Below are 16,058 nucleotides of genomic sequence, written 5' to 3' on the forward strand. Positions count from 1 at the left end.
GCACACACACACAGAGCAGCACGGCGGAGGGTGGAGTGCGACATTTAGGCCATTTCTCCTGTGGTAGGAGGCTCTCACAGAGCTGGGGCAGACCATTTCAACATCAAACACTTGCAGGCAGCAGGACATTTCAGTTCCCTGAGGGTTGTGGACGAATGCTTTGAGTAGACATGCGAAGCCTTCCTGAGGGACACAACGGTTTGGCTGCTGACTGCACTAACAATCACCATAATCTACCTTTGTCCCATTTTCTGCAAAACAGTAAATTTTGATTCTTCATTCACTTTACATCAAAAACCTTAAAAAAAAAAAAAAAAAAAAAAAAAAAAAAAACCTGCATCAGTGTTGGGCATAGTTCAGCTAAACAGCTAAAAGCTAATCATGGCACGGTCACATGGCACACAGACTTAGCTAAACGAAGGAAAAAAGTTACAAATCATTGAGAAAAAGTGGACGAATGAGCCGGCACTTCTCCCATCACAGAAAAGCCTGCGAGTGCAGAACGCATAAAAGGCTGAAACAAAGCTGAATCTAACAAAAGAAAAAGGAAGTGAACAGCGACCTTTACGCTATGATCATTTCTGCAGCAAGTCTGTGCTCTCCACAGCCACCTGTAGCTGCATTGTTTTGACAACAGGTTTGTTTTCACTACAACATGTGTGCGCACATGCATGTTGCAGCCAGAGATGGCTGCAACATGCTTAAACAGTTAAAGTAGTTGATGAAACGTTCTTTGCGCTATTGTTTCTGTACAAAAACATTGCTTTTCGTCTCACACATGGACGAGTCACGTTCAGCACGTCGGATCTTTAGTTATTGATCTGTTCAGATATCGTTAATGTTCGTGCAACACGTCGGACTTGGGAGGTTGGACGACAATGAAACGGAACGCTGATGGTACGGGAGCTACGCAAATGATGAGGAACCGTCAAGACAGAAAGCAAAATGGAATACGGACAAATTGAAGTTGTCATCAGGATTCGTTCCAATTTTCCAACGGTTTGAAAATTCTGACGAAGTGCCAGGTACAGGAACGAAGCTGGATGACGGTTAAACAATGTCTCCGAAGTCAATGTAAGTCCAGATTTCTTGTTTCGTTTTGGCTTCAGTGTCCTTCACTAGTGCCGTGTGACTGGGGCTTCAGCTTTTCAGCTAACTTTGAAAAACCCACGGGTGGACCAATTAGCTTCCACTAAATTTAGTTCCGCTAACTTTAATAAAGTTTAAAGATTGAAAAAAAACGTGTAAACCCTAAAACTAGACATGCTTTTTCCTTAGCTTGTACACTAATCCGGTAACCAAAAGTGACACATCGTGTGAAGGTAAAAAGTAAGAAGAGACAGAGGTCAAAAACCAGTCAACCCAGAATAAATGCATTACTTAAATTATTCAAATCACTGTCAATGTGTGTGTTTATTTTTACATATTTCTTATTCATTTAATATGTTCTGTATTGTGATTAAACAGTATGTTGAATGGAAACTACTGTTTGATTTCATTTGTTCATTTAATTACTGATATACATTGTAATCATCATCATATGATCCAGGCATGCTAAACATTTTTGGGAACCTTCTTATTTACACTTCAACATGTAAAATTCTCAGCTTTTTACCTTTGTTGTTCTTGAAATAGTGAGCAATATCGTTTGTGTCAATACCATGAAAGAGGGGAAAGTAAGCTGTTGTTGTGCAGCCTTTGTCTGCTTTTGTTTACTGTTGTCTGCCTCACTAGGGTCCCTTGATTGAGAGAGTAACAACATGACAAGTCAAAATTTTTTTTTAAAAAAGGTCACATGACTCCTGGTGCCATATTGGTTCCAAAATAGTGTTCCTGTTAATCTGTCTGCATGTAAATCCAGCTATTTTATTTATTTATTTGCTGAAAATGCAGAGTTGCTCTGCATTTAGATGCACTAATAGACACAACAAGGGCTTCAAGATGTACAGATTCGCTTCAGATCCTAACAGAAGAAAAATTTGGGAAAATAAAGTCAGCTGTGTGGGATGGAAGCTGACATCATCATCAAAGCTTTGTGAGGTAAATTTATTGTTCAGTCCCACGTACAGTAAAACTCACCTAAACTGTCATTGTATAAACCGCATATTTGTAGTCACTGCACAAAAAAAGTCCCAAAGTTTTTGTATTGTTTTCCATGTAATAAACACTGTATATAAAATGTCCCGTCCGATCGCAGTGTATTTCCAGTAAAAACCAAAAGCAGTCTGGACTTGCACAGTTAAAGAGGTACAAATTAAAGCTCTGACACTCACCGATTGAGAAAAGTGGGACCCAGAGTCATTTCTGTGATTAAAAGCCTGACCATTTTTTTTCACAACTGTGCTCAGACTCAGACTGAAGAACCCTATTAAATCAGACACAAAAGACTGTGATTTGACACTTTTCCAGTGTTGTATAAAGTACCAGAAAATCACACTTAAGTAAAAGTACAGATACCCATTAAAAAAATGACTCTGGTAGAAGTTTCAAGTCACAGATTGAAATGCTACTCAAGTAAAGTCTAAGTATCTAGTATTTATTGTACTTAAGTATGACAAGTAATGTACAACTAAATGTACTCAAGTATCGAAAGTAAAAGTACAAGCAAATGTTAATAATCAGAAATGGACTGATTTTTTTATATTACGAAGTTTATCTAGGCTTGTAAATGACTGTGAAAATTGTGCACATTTAGCAGAGCAGGGCGGCACGCCACACCCGACGGCACTTCCGCAGGTGGGCCTGGACCGAGGGCACACCGACCTCTCCCTCAACCACCGGAAACAACGGGGGCTGATACCCCAGACACACCTCAAAGCCTGGGAACCGGGAACCGGGAGGAACCGAGGAACCTAAACATACCCGATGGCAGGTCTCGCTCCACTGAACCACTACCCCTGACGGCCAATCGATCCGGGGATTGTGTTTTAACATCCAGGGGAACCCTAAAATCACACGGGAGGTAGTAGGAGTCAAAAAAAAAACTCGATCTCCTCCCGGTGATTTCCTGACACCACCAGAGTTACTGGTGGTGTCTTATGTGTGATTGGTGGGAGTAGGGAGCCATCTAGTGCCCGCACCTGCACAGGCGAGATAAGCGCCACCAGAGGGAGCCCTATCTCCCTGGCCCATCTGCTGTCTAACAGATTCCCTTCAGAGCCGTGTCCACCAGTGCTGGGGCCTTCAGGGTTAAATCCTCATAAAGGATTGTCACTGGAGTCGTGTGGCAATATGGTATGTCCCACGTGAATGTTTTGGCCCACCCCTAACCCAGTGTCTAAGGGCGGGCGTTGGTGTTTTAAACCGCTCGGAGGCAGTCCCTTACTTGATGCTCTATTGAGCCACAAACAAAGCACGCTCCGCGGGCCAGCCTCCTCTGTCTATCTGGTGCCCTAAATTTGGCCCTGCTCGTGTCATAGCTTCATCAACAGGGGGAGCTGTCACCACACAGAGCGTAGAGGCCGTGGAGCGTGGGGAGGGCGGAACTCGGTCGGAACCGGAAGGGGGAGGGACGGCGCGTGCCCGGCCACGCCCTTCGTCTCGTTCCCGACGGCGTTCTTCTAACCAATTGTCTAATCGTATAACGAGATCAATAAGCCCGTCTAAATCCCGCGGTTCGTCCTTGGCCACCAGGAGCTCCTTCAGGACCAACGACAGTCCGTTTACGAAGGCGGCGCGGAGGGCAGTGTTATTCCAGCCGGACCTCGCAGCCGCGATGCGGAAGTCGACTGCATAAGCAGCTGCGCTCCGGCGCCCCTGTCTCATTGACAGCAGCACGGCTAGAAGCGGTCTCCTCCTCTATTTGGGTGATCGAACACTGTGTCTGACTCCCTCACAAACCCATCATATGTCAGAAGGAGCCATGATTTTGCTCCCAGAGCGCTGTAGCCCAAGCGCGTGCCTTGCCGCGAAGCAGATTAATTACATAAGCTATCTTACTAGCATCAGTCGCGTACATGACAGGACATTGTGCGAAGACGAGCGAACACTGCATAAGAAATTCCGCGCATGTCTCCACACACCCCCGTACGGCTCTGGAGGGCTTATGTATGCTTCAGGGGAAGGTGGGAGGGGGTCGTTGAACGACCTGTGGAACGTCACTGTTGCGCACCAGGATCGACAGGAGGGGAGCCGCGCAGCGCCTGAGGGCGCGCTTCCACCTGCGCGGCGAGATCCTCCACCCTGCGGTTAAGGAGGACGTTCTGCTCGTCATTAGATCCAACCGAGCCGTAAAAGCGGTGAGGATTCACTGCAACTCACCGACCAGTCATCCTGCAGACGCCTGTGCGACCTGCTCTTCATTGGCCGTTCAACAGCCGTTGACGCCCCTCGGGGTCCATGACGTTGGCCGAGATATCCTGTTTGGGAAAGTGTAGGTACACGGACCCACAACAGGGGGCGCAAATGAACGGACAATTGAGTAGGTCAAATAACAACACTTTACTGTTGTGAAAGTGCCAACAAATACAACAGGTTACAACATAGACAGGTGTCAATTCACAAAAGGTGTCGTGTAAGCAGGCTCGAAGATAGGAGAACGCCTGTCCAAAGCAGACCGAACCACACACGATTTCCTCCGCCACCAGACCCGGAATACTGGAGCCCGCCAAGTCCCGAACTCCCAGGTGGCCACTGCCATCCGCGTGTCGGACCTGGTACTGGCTGGCGAGGAACAAAAAGCAATTAAGGAGGGCGCGTTTGCACCCAGGAATCCGTAACGGCAGAAAAACTACCTCCACCTCTCGCTGGAAAAGTAGCCCACACTACAACGCACAAAGTCACAAAAAATAGCACTGTCATCAGTCAGCTGAGGTACTTCCTTCCAGGTAGAACGATATCTCGGCAAGAGAGGTGGAGACTCGTCCTGCTGATGTACCCCTGCTGATCGGATGATTGGTAACGCTGTTGCAGGTGAGGCGTGACAGCTGTCACCCTGGCTGCTCCTGTGAGGCGGCTTGCGCCCTCTGGTGCCTGAGCCCGCACTCCAGACAGGGCGCCCTCTGGTGGGTGGGCCAGCAGTACCTCCTCTTCTGGCGGCCCACACAACACACATCACACAAAAACACTTCAGAAACAAGGTTTCAAACCTAAACGAGAGTAGGCTACTTCTAGGTATTCACAGGAAACATTATTTATTTCTATATGTGTTTATTATTTCATTGTTACATGGTTTTATCTTTTCTATTGTGTTGTTGTTTCATTAGGTTCTTTTTGTCTCTTTCTCTAAAATGGTATTGTAACATTATTCTCTATTATTATTGACTATTACTGTCTATTATGTAGACTATTATTGTGTTGCTATTATTAATATAGAATAAAATAAATTTAAAAAAAATTACATTTGACGTCTTTTACGACAACGAACGCTTAGCCATTAATTATACAGAAAACAAATCAACACACACGTGCTGAGGCAACAGCTTAATGCTAACTTTACATGACTAACGCCATAGACATGCTAATGCTTTAGCATCTGTCCCCTTTTTAAGTTATAAAATACATCTATTAACGTTTTCAGAAGACCATAAAAGGGTCGGTTTAACATAAAAAAATATTAAATATTATTCACAGACATACTGCTCTTCAGGGTTTTCGCGAGAAAATTAGGATAAAGCGAAATTAAACAATGAATCCACGAATCGTAGATCGAAGCAACTGCTTCAATCTGCGAATCATCTGCTTTGATTGGTTCAAGGTTCAAGCAAAGCCGCACTGCAGAAAAGTTGATTACAGACCCGCTGCAGGTCTGTAATCAATGTAGAGAAATGATCATTTTCCATGACAACACCCTCCAAGTGTGCAAGTGCGCAACTGCAAAAAAATCCTACCGACATGCCTCATGACAATCGGCCTGACTTCGTTGTAGTCACGAGTTGTCCTCTGGGTAAAAACAACGCCTTTTTTTCGTGTGTGTGTGTGTTGTTTTTTTGGGAACGAGTAACGGCATGGCGCATAGAAAATGTATCAGAATAGAAGTATGCAATGAACGTCGGAAATGTAGTGAAGTAAAAGTGAAGTAGCTGAATTTAAAAAAACTCAGTAAGTACAAAGTCTCCCAAAACGTATTTAAGTACAGTAGTGAAGTATTTTTACTTCTTACTATACAACACTGCACTTTTCTGGTTTCACTCCTTCGCCTGCCATCATATTTTAATAGTTTTTGCAGTGCACACGCTGATTACATTTGGGGAAAAGATGAAATTGTACAACTTACCTTTGAAGTGGAGGTGCCGACTGTAGAAAGAAAACTTTGTTAAGGGTCACATTAATCCATAATAATAATAATCATTCACCTGTTCACACTCCTCACCACCTGGTTAAATACCAAGTCTCTTCACTCTGTCAGACGCGGGAAACTCAGTTAGCCTGCAGGGTATCCAGGCCTCGTTTTAGTTTTGAACTCTCTGCTGTTCTCATTTTTTGGGTTGCACTAACTCTGTTTTCTCTACATCCTCAGCAATCCTGGTTCCATCAGTTCCACTGCAGTCACCTGGTTCTGTCTGGTCTGGATTCCACTTTGTTGCCATCTGCTTTGTGAGCTCTCTGCACCTGCCTGTTCCAGCCTTCTCTCCCTCCCCCTTGTGCCTGGCTTCTCAGTTTGTACAATATTCATACCTTGTGTTACCACAATAAATTGTTCATTTTTTCATTCCAGTTTGTTCTCTGCCATTTGGGTCCTAATCCTTGTCTCTGTTTTTTTTTTTTGTTTTACCATGACAGCTGTGTTCTTCTAAATGTTAACTTAGAAGAAGAAGAATCAGAAGAATCAGAAGAAGTTTATTGCCATTGCCAATGAACAGGATTCACAGACTAGGAATTTGCTTCGATATAATAGTGCAACATTAAACAGAGAGCAATATAAAATGCTAAGATAAAATATAAAATATGTGCCAAAATAAGACAAAATATAAGATAAAAAAAATGACATATGAAATATGAAAGGCTGTGTGCAACAGAAAAACAGAAAGAAAGAGAAACAGAAAAAGTGCAGTGGGAGGAGTGCAATTAAAACCAAAGTACATTGTCTAAAGCAGGGGTGGGCAACCTGTTCCAGAAAGAGCCAAGAGGGTGCAGGTTTTCTTTGCAGCCACTGACTCCACCAGGTCATTTTACTGATTAATATCACTTTGAGCAGATGGAATCAGTTAATCATGAGCAGATGGAATCAGTTAATCAGTGAAATCACCTGGTGGAGTCAGTGGCTGCAAAGAAAACCTGCACCCTCTTGGCTCTTTCTGGAACAGGTTGCCCACCCCTGGTCTAAAGTGACCCGTGATAAAATGATAAAGTGACAGATTTAAGGTTAAGGTGACTGAGTTATGAGGAGTTCATGAGTCTAACGGCAGAGGGGAAGAAACTGTTCTTATGGCGGGAGGTTCTGGTCCGGATGGACCGTAGCCTCCTGCCCGAGGGGAGTGGTTTGAATAGACTGTGTGCAGGGTGAGAAGGGTCAGCTGTGATCCGACCTGCTTGGCCCAGAGTCCTGGAGACGTGCAGGTCATGGAGAGATGGAAGGCTACAGCCGATCACCTTCTCAGCAGAGGCCACAATGCGCTGCAGTCTGTGTCTGTCCCTGGCTGTGGCCCCGGCGTACCACACCGTGATGGAGGAGCAGAGGATGGCCTCGATGATGGCTGTGTAGAACTGCACCATCAGCTGGACAAGCAGCTTGGCCTTCTTCAGCTGCCGCAGGAAGTACATCCTCTGCTGGGCCTTCTTGATGAGGGAGCTGATGGTTGACTTCCACTTGAGGTCCTGGGTGATGGTGGTGCCAAGGAAGCGGTGACAGTCCACAGTGGTGATGGGGCTGTTGGTGAGGGCGAGGGAGGGTGAGGGGGCTGTGGCTTTCCTGAAGTCCACGATCATCTCCACCGTTGAGCTCCAAGTTGTTGCTGCTATACCAGGTCACCAGCTGGTCCACCTCCCTCCTGTAGCCAGACTCATCCCCATCCGAAATGAGTCCGATGAGGGTGGTGTCGTCCGCAAACTTGATGAGCTTTACGGAGTCATGGCTGGAGGTGCAGCAGTTAGTGTACAGGGAGAAGAGCAGAGGGGAAAGGACACAGCCCTGTGGAGATCCTGTGCTGAGAGCCCGAGTGTTCGAGACATTCTTTCCCAGCCTCACATGCTGACTCCGGTCCGTCAGGAAGTCTGTGATTCACCTGCAGGTGGAGTCGGGCACGTGGAGCAGAGAAAGCTTGTCCTGGAGCAAAACCGGAAGGATGGTGTTGAATGCAGAGCTGAAGTCCACAAACAGGATCCTAGCTTAGGTTCCTGGGGAGTCCAGGTGCTGCAGGATGGAGTGCAGGGCCAGGTTTATGGTGTCGTCTACAGACCTGTTGGCTCTGTAGGCAAACTGCAGGGGGTCCAGGAGGGGGTCGGTGATGGACTTCAGGTGGGATAAAACCAGGCGTTCGAAGGTCTTCATGACTACAGACGTGAGAGCCACAGGCCTGTAGTCATTAAGTCCAGTGATGCGTGGTTTCTTGGGGACTAGAACTATAATGGAGGTCTTGAAACAGACTGGAACATGGCATGACTCCAGGGAGGTGTTGAAGATCCCCGTGAAGAGTGGGGCCAGCTCATCAGCACAGTGTCTCAGGGTGGCAGGAGAGACACAGTCTGGGCCCGGGGCCTTACGTGGATTCAGCCTTTTGAAATGTCTTCTCACGTCCTCCTCTTGGACGGAGAGGGCAACGGGGGGAGGGGGGAGGGCAGCGGTGAGAGGGGGGAGGTCCAGGGTGTTTGAATATCCAGTTGTGTGGGGGGTGGGGAGGTGTGAGTCCTTGTCTTCAAAGCGTGAATAGAAGACGTTCAGGTCGTTGGCCAGCTTTGGGTCGTCAACAGAACGAGGTGCTTTGGGCTTGTAGTTGGTGATCTCTTTCAACCCCCTCCACACAGAGGCCGAGTCGTTGGCAGAGAACCTTTGCTGCAGACGTGAACTGTACATGGATTTAGCCTTTGCCACCTCCTTGCTAAATCTCTGAAAGCCACCTCTTTCTGCTGACGGAGCTGCCGGAGTTTAGGTGTGAACCAGGGCTTGTCATTGTTATATCTCACCCTGGTGCACTGTGGGATGATGCTGTCTTCACAGAAATGAATATATCAATCAATCAATCAATCAACTTTTTTCTTATATAGCGCCAAATCACAACAAACAGTTGCCCCAAGGCGTCACAGTGTCCGTGTAGTCATCTAGACTGTCTGTTGAAGCCTCAAACATATCCCTCAAGCCTCAAGCACCTCCACAGCTTCATTGCTCCACACTTTAGATGTCCTCACAACAGGTTTAGAGAGTTTTAGTCTCTGTCTGTATGTGGGGATCAAGTGGACCATCACGTGATCTGAGAGTCCCAAAGCTGCACGGGCCACCGCTCGGTACGCACCACTCACTGTCGTGTAACAATGATCTAATGTGCTTCCTTCTCTGGTCGGGCATTTAACAAACTGTTTGTATTTTGGTAATTCCTGACTGACAACAAGAGAATCCAGAAAGTCTCTCTCCACGCTCATAATCTGATCCGCAAGCGCGCGCTCGGCGGAATATACACAGAGCAAAGTATGAAAGAGTTAAACTCACGTGGAGAGTAGAACGGTCTGCAGTTTATGAGGAGATATTCCAGAGAGGGACAGTTGGGAGATCACAGTCACATCGGAGCACCAGGCATTGTTGATATAGAAGCAGAGTCCTCCACCTCTTGTTTTTCCACCGGAGAGTGCTCGGTCTCTGTCTGCATGGAGGAGTTGGAATCCCTCTAGTTGGAGCGCGCAGTCCAGTGTCTGTGCATTTAACCATGTCTTCGTGAAGCACAGTACACAAGATGAGGAGAAATTTCTATTCTTCTTCATCACCAGTGCCAGCTCATCCAGCTTGTTGTGGAGTGAGCGGACGTTGGAGAGAAATATCCCAGGTAGGGGTGTGCGCGTGCCCCTTCGTCTGAGGCGCACGAGAGTTCCAGCTCGTTTTCCTCTCCGCCGGCGTCTCACTCTTTTGGCCAAAAAGTGAACCAGTTCAGCTGCAGGCACTAAAAAAACTGGCGTAATGTCCGTGGGTGTTGATGATCTGAAATTTAGAATCTCCTTGCGGGTGTAGGAGCACGATGACACACGATTTACGCACAAAAACAGACAAAACAGGGAGCACCAGAATACCAGGGCGCCTTCACGTGGCGCCATCTTGGACCATCACCTTAGCTAATGGTAATAGCTAAGATAATGGAACAAAATACAGTTAGCCTGTTAGCTGAATGCTCGTGACATGAACTTGCAAAATGTGACTTATTTTATTAAGGTGAGAGTTAAATGAGACAATGGTTGGCGGAATTAGCATGTAAAACGTGTTTCACATAACATTAGGAAGTAAGCTAGCACTGTGATGCAGCTCTGTTATGAGCTAATACAGGTTGTATTTACTTATTCGTTTGTTTGTTTATTTTACTACAGAAACTATTTATGTAGATTTATGGTTGTGTGTTGCTTTGTTCTTGGACGAAAAGACTGTGCGTGCCACCGTTAACTGAAGCACCATTAGCGAGCCATCCATGCATCATGTCTTCCAGCAGCATGGGGAACGCTGCCACCACCACCATAAAGGGCAATGAACTGGAGACTATTGGTCATGGTTACAGAAGTGTGAATATCTCTGATTTACGTATATGAAGGCTAAACTTCAAAGTGACTATGAGCAACAACTATGTTCAAACCATACAAAGTCAGCCTTGACATTCTAGTGGGATAACTTCCTCCTCACCTACCTCTTTAAGAGAGAGAAAAACTAATATATGTTGCATCGGAGCATGAGTCGCATTTATCACTGCATGCAAGAAGAAGCAAAAAGTTTTAAATCTTTGTATTATTAATTTATAAGGCATACCTGTAAAGGAGCACAGCTAACGAGCTAATCAATGTCACGATAAGAGCACATGGTGATTGTTAGTGCAGTAAACTGCTTCTTTCAGCAACAGAACAGACAATCATATGTGAGGTGAACGTACCACGCAATGCCACGTTTGAAAACCCAGTGAACCATTTACATATTTACAACAAAAACACTGCTTTAGCCATTGGAAGCTAAGAGGTAATGTGAATGTTTTTGTTACAAGTGTAAACCACATCTTTAAGCCACTGAAAAGACAATCAGTGAGGTTAACATACAACGTAATTTAAATGCAATATAAACATCTTTTTTGTAGTACATTTATAAAATGAACTCACCATTAATTTTCTTCTTCTTGTTAAAAGAGCTGTCTTTGTATTTCTTTCTTTCTTTTGTTCATGATGTTATTTTGGTGATTCTGAGGTCCCCTTCCACAAACACGGCATCTTGGGACAGATTCACTCTACACCATAACTTTGGGTGAGAAGCAGGACTAATAAGCCAGTGCTGTGGCTGAGGGGAGCAGTCACCCAGTCGCGTCCCCCTGTCCCGCCAGCTGAAGGCACAGACTGGCAAGTCCGCATTGCGGGTGGCTTCTACCTCTGGATGTGCTCCTTCCATGGATCCTCTCAGCTATGGACCTGTCAGAACCACGTTTTGTGATCAGATGATTGTTTGAGACTCTTTCCAGAGCTCAGACAGCTGTTTCTGACTTTTCATCTTCCTCGTTTAACTGTGGATTCAATGGACTTCATGAGCACAACACTGACCTCTTGTGGGTCAGTGTTGTGCTTTTGACATGGAACATTTCTCCAACTGACAGAGGGGTCCAATGCAAACTTATTGTACGTTCAGTTTTAAATCAGCTCACAGCACCATTTATCTGTTTACTGTTCACGTTGCTGTGTAAATGAATGTCTTTTCGTTTGTGCTGTAGCAGTGTACTGTATACACACACACACACACACACACACACACACACACACACACACACACACACACACACACACACACACACACACACACACACACACACACACACACAAAAGTCTGTATGTGCATTTTTACAGCACAGTTCTTTGTCATTAGACACTCTTTGTTAGTTGATAAAGACATTTATTCACATATATTTACTTGAAGTGAGCATGGCTGCCAAATGTATTTTAACTGGAGCTGACATGAGGACAAGCTCAAAGTAGTAACGCCACGACGATCGCGCATTTAAAGAGCGCTTAAAGTGTGACTCAACTTGGTTTGAAATGCGTGCTCTAAGTAATCAAGCACTGTTATGAAGTTTCCACCTCTCTTGTTTTTAAAACAAAATGGCAGATTAATGGTGTGTTTCTCATTTCAAGTGTAAAAAAAAAATTGAGGTTGTGAATCATGATTTTTTTCCCCATATTTAAGTCACAAGGTCTCTCAAACTAGTAAAAACAAAAACACAACATTAAAATAAACCTGACTGGGGAAAGCCAATCTTAAAATTTTACATTGCAACTTATTTATGGCAACAAACTTAATAAAAGTCCTGCATACATGTATACTTCACGCGAACAGGTCCAGATCCCAAGGCATATGTGCACAAAACATCACTTGTTGACTGGCTGTCACTGACTGTGTTGTATCAAAGATCAAATAAAATGAAGTTAAACTGCATCTGTCTCTCCTTAGTGGCCTGAAATAAGTACAAAGAATAAAAAAGTTCCATTTCAAAATATCTGACCAAAATGGTTAGATCTGGATCCGTCTCAGTTTAATCAACTCTTGCCAGTATAGACCCATATCGGAGACAAAAAGATGAATGCTCAAACTCTGGACATCCCTCTGTTACTTTGTGAAGGTAAAAACAACAGTGTAAAAATGAGATTTTAACTGTTTTTTTTTTTTTAACAAATGTTTATTTTGGTGGCTGTTGGTTTCTTTAATATTCTACTCATTATCTTAATTGCTGAGAGTTAGGGCTGCAGCAAACTCAGTAGACTGGAGAACATTAGGGACAGCATCAGGAGTGATCACACTGGTATAAACAAATATTTAGATTTTTCCATTTTTGGCAAGTCAAACACTAATTAGTTATATGGAAATAAACAAGCAGTGGTGACCTAGAAGGCCATCAGACCAACGCTTTGGAAATAAAATAAACTGACAAAAAAGCTCATTTCAAGCCAAACGTATATTCAAACCAACTATACGTACTGTAAATAATCATAACAGTTGTTGTCTCCTCACCAAGCTGCTTACCTATTGTCCTGTAGCCCATCCTATCCTTTTGCAGGTCTACAGTTTTGTCCTTGATGTCCTTAAATAGGTCTTTGGTCTTGGCCATGGTGGACAGGTTGGAGTGTGATTAATTGAGTGTGTGGACAGATGTCTTTTATACAGGTAACAAGTTCAAACAGGTGCAGTTAGTACAGGTAAAGACTGCAGAATAGGAGGGCTTCTTAAAGAAAAACTAACATGCCTGTGAGAGCCAGAATTCTTGCTGGATGGTAGATGATCACATACTTATTTCATGCAATAAAATGCAATTTAATTACTTAAAAAAAAATCATACAATGTGATTTTCCGGATTTTTTTTTAGATTCTGTCTCTCACGGTTGAAGTGTACCTATGATAAAAAATTACAGACCTCTCCATTCTTTGTAGGTGGGAAAACCTGCAAAATTGACAGTGGATCAAAAACCTATTTCCCCCAATGTATGTGTCAAAGCCGGCATGGTGTGGTCACTCACTCACCCATGCAATCACATCTGCACTCGTCCTCCACTTCCCAGCGCTAGTGACCTCACTTGTTTGTGCATAGAGCAAAGGTGATAGAGTGATGACATGAACGTTGGGTGTGTGTGTTTGTTCACAACAGCTGAATGAGCAGCTTTGTGTGCGCGGCACACCGTTGCTGGCTACTGGACATTGCTGGCAGTGGGTCATGCTGTCCCATGCGTTAGACACAGCCTTTCCAGGGAACTTTAATTTCTTTTTTGTGTGTTGGCTCACTTCAGCAGCACAACACAACTCTGGACACCGCGATGGTTGTATTATCACATGGGATTTATTTTTGCATGGTTGATTACAGCACACAGCAGGATTTTAACCACAGCCTGCAGTCCCGGCTCCATGTCCACCCTGCACTGTGAAACACTCCTGGGCCGCTGTTGGAGGTGAGATTCATGTTTATTAATGCTGTCACAGCCTGGCACAACAGTTCCACGTCATCTAAGAGTTAGAAGGTGATCATATATTACAGCAGTGAAATCCGTTCAGCTCCGAGCCCGATGCGTGCAATGATGTGTTACTATGCATGAGACCACGGAGAAGAGCAGCTGCCCGTGGTATACACAGATATGATAGAAACAATACCTCACATTATTTACGCCACCCATGGGAAGGAATGGACAAATATCTGTACTGTAAGGTCTATTGTGGCTATAACAGCCTGTTCAGATTTGCCACGGTGTGCGCACAGTAGCACGCAAGGCTTTCGGTTTGATAGCTGCTGTTCACATTCACTGTACACGACAAAGTGTGCCACATATATATCAGCAGTTCCTGTGCGCCCTGCGGGGGACATTAGAGCGAGACTTTATTATATGTGGCACGTGCAGGTAATACTGGCAGGCTTTGCCACGCCAGATCCATCTCGAGGTTCCCTCATATGCACTCAAATCATTTCAGATCCTGTTTTGCTGCCATGACAATATGTAAACTGTGGTCAGATGGTGTTCAGATTGCACATGGATTGCAGTCGGATAGGGGTCCCATCTGGACAGTGCCCGGAGGGTTTTGAACATGTGCATCACACTTGGGGCCGCCGGCCGATTTTGACAACTGTGTGGACTCTTGCAGATGGCTGTCAGAACGTTTTCGAACTGCAACTGGACACTTTTTGAATGTGGGTCGAATCGTCATTCTGACGCCATTTGGCCTCATTCTGGCTATGTGTGAGGTGGGTATGAATTATCTCACCGAAGGGGAGTGTTCAACCAGTGTTGCCACATTGGGCAGTTTCAAATTTGGTTTTGTGGGTAAAAATAACTTTTTTGCTGTTTTGGAATTTCTTTGGCAGGTCTAAAAATTACATTTTAATGCTAATTTGAAACAAAACCCAGGAGTGCACAATCAGGCAACATGACATGATCAAATGGCTTTGTCTTAACTAGTTTTGATGTTATTGGTTACTACATTTTACTGCTGTAAGATTTTTATGTACACTTATTTATTAAAAGCAAAAAATAAACTGGACACTACACCATCATCTCCCGCAGACAGACGGATACTGTGATAAAAATTAAAATCAATCAATATGGGAGAAAAAATAATTGTGATTACATTTTTTACCATATTGCCTAGCCCTACTGCAGGGCTGTGTGGAGGTAAAACAATATTATTTAAGTTATTTTGAAAGTAACCAGTGTGACAGAATTGGAAAGTAATGGTATTTGTCTTTAATTTAGTCCATTACTCTGTGGAAATGACATTTCAAATGTGTAAGTGTATCATATCCATCATTTTATTGGGGACATTTTATACATATGCACATATCGTACAAATGTAGAGACAAGTATGTTTTGTTTGAGAAGATGGAACCAACACCTGGAATTTTCCCAAATTTGATGAAAACATCCTGATTTATTTGGAGTGTTGTGTGTTGGGGGGTTTGGCTGGATGTTTTTGTGTTGTTTTCTTTTCTTTGCTCTCCAGGTGGTATGCAAACTGGTTTTTGTCTGTGGAGAAGGTGCTGGCAGAAGAATCCTTCACCCTCATCAACATTATTGGCTGCACTTGTGGAGGATGTTCATGTGCAGGCCTAATGACTCGCAGCACCTGTGGATGATGTTCACGTGCAGACTTAAAGACTTTCAGCTGAGGCAGATAATGAGATGGCGTTCTGCATTTAAGCCATGAGTGATTTAAGCAGAATTGCCGGGAACTCGACTTTGTGACGTTCGTTTGTGAGACGCTGAGGACCGCGCCTGGGTTTGACACATCGTGCCTGTGAAGGAGGACGGGTGAGGGACACATGCTGTCAGCACACATCAGAGGTGATTGATTGTCTGAATAAGTGTTAATAGTAATTTGGTATTTTGTTACGCAGTATATTTGAACATTGATGAGAATTGTGCAGCTCGCTTCTCACGGCCGTGGCGTGCGGACTGATGATCCTCCACCTGTTGTGAGAAGCTGC

At 44.5% G+C, this 16,058-nt stretch overlaps 1 protein-coding gene across 5 annotated transcripts in view; it reads right to left on the minus strand.

Annotated features, from left to right (window-relative positions):
• The window catches only part of itfg1 (integrin alpha FG-GAP repeat containing 1), a 578,524-nt gene that overhangs the window by 253,494 nt on the left and 308,972 nt on the right, over positions 1-16,058 (minus strand). The window lies entirely within an intron of this gene.

Source organism: Thalassophryne amazonica, chromosome 2 (genome assembly GCF_902500255.1).
Source record: "Thalassophryne amazonica chromosome 2, fThaAma1.1, whole genome shotgun sequence".
In the NCBI taxonomy this organism is placed as follows: Eukaryota; Metazoa; Chordata; class Actinopteri; order Batrachoidiformes; family Batrachoididae; genus Thalassophryne; species Thalassophryne amazonica.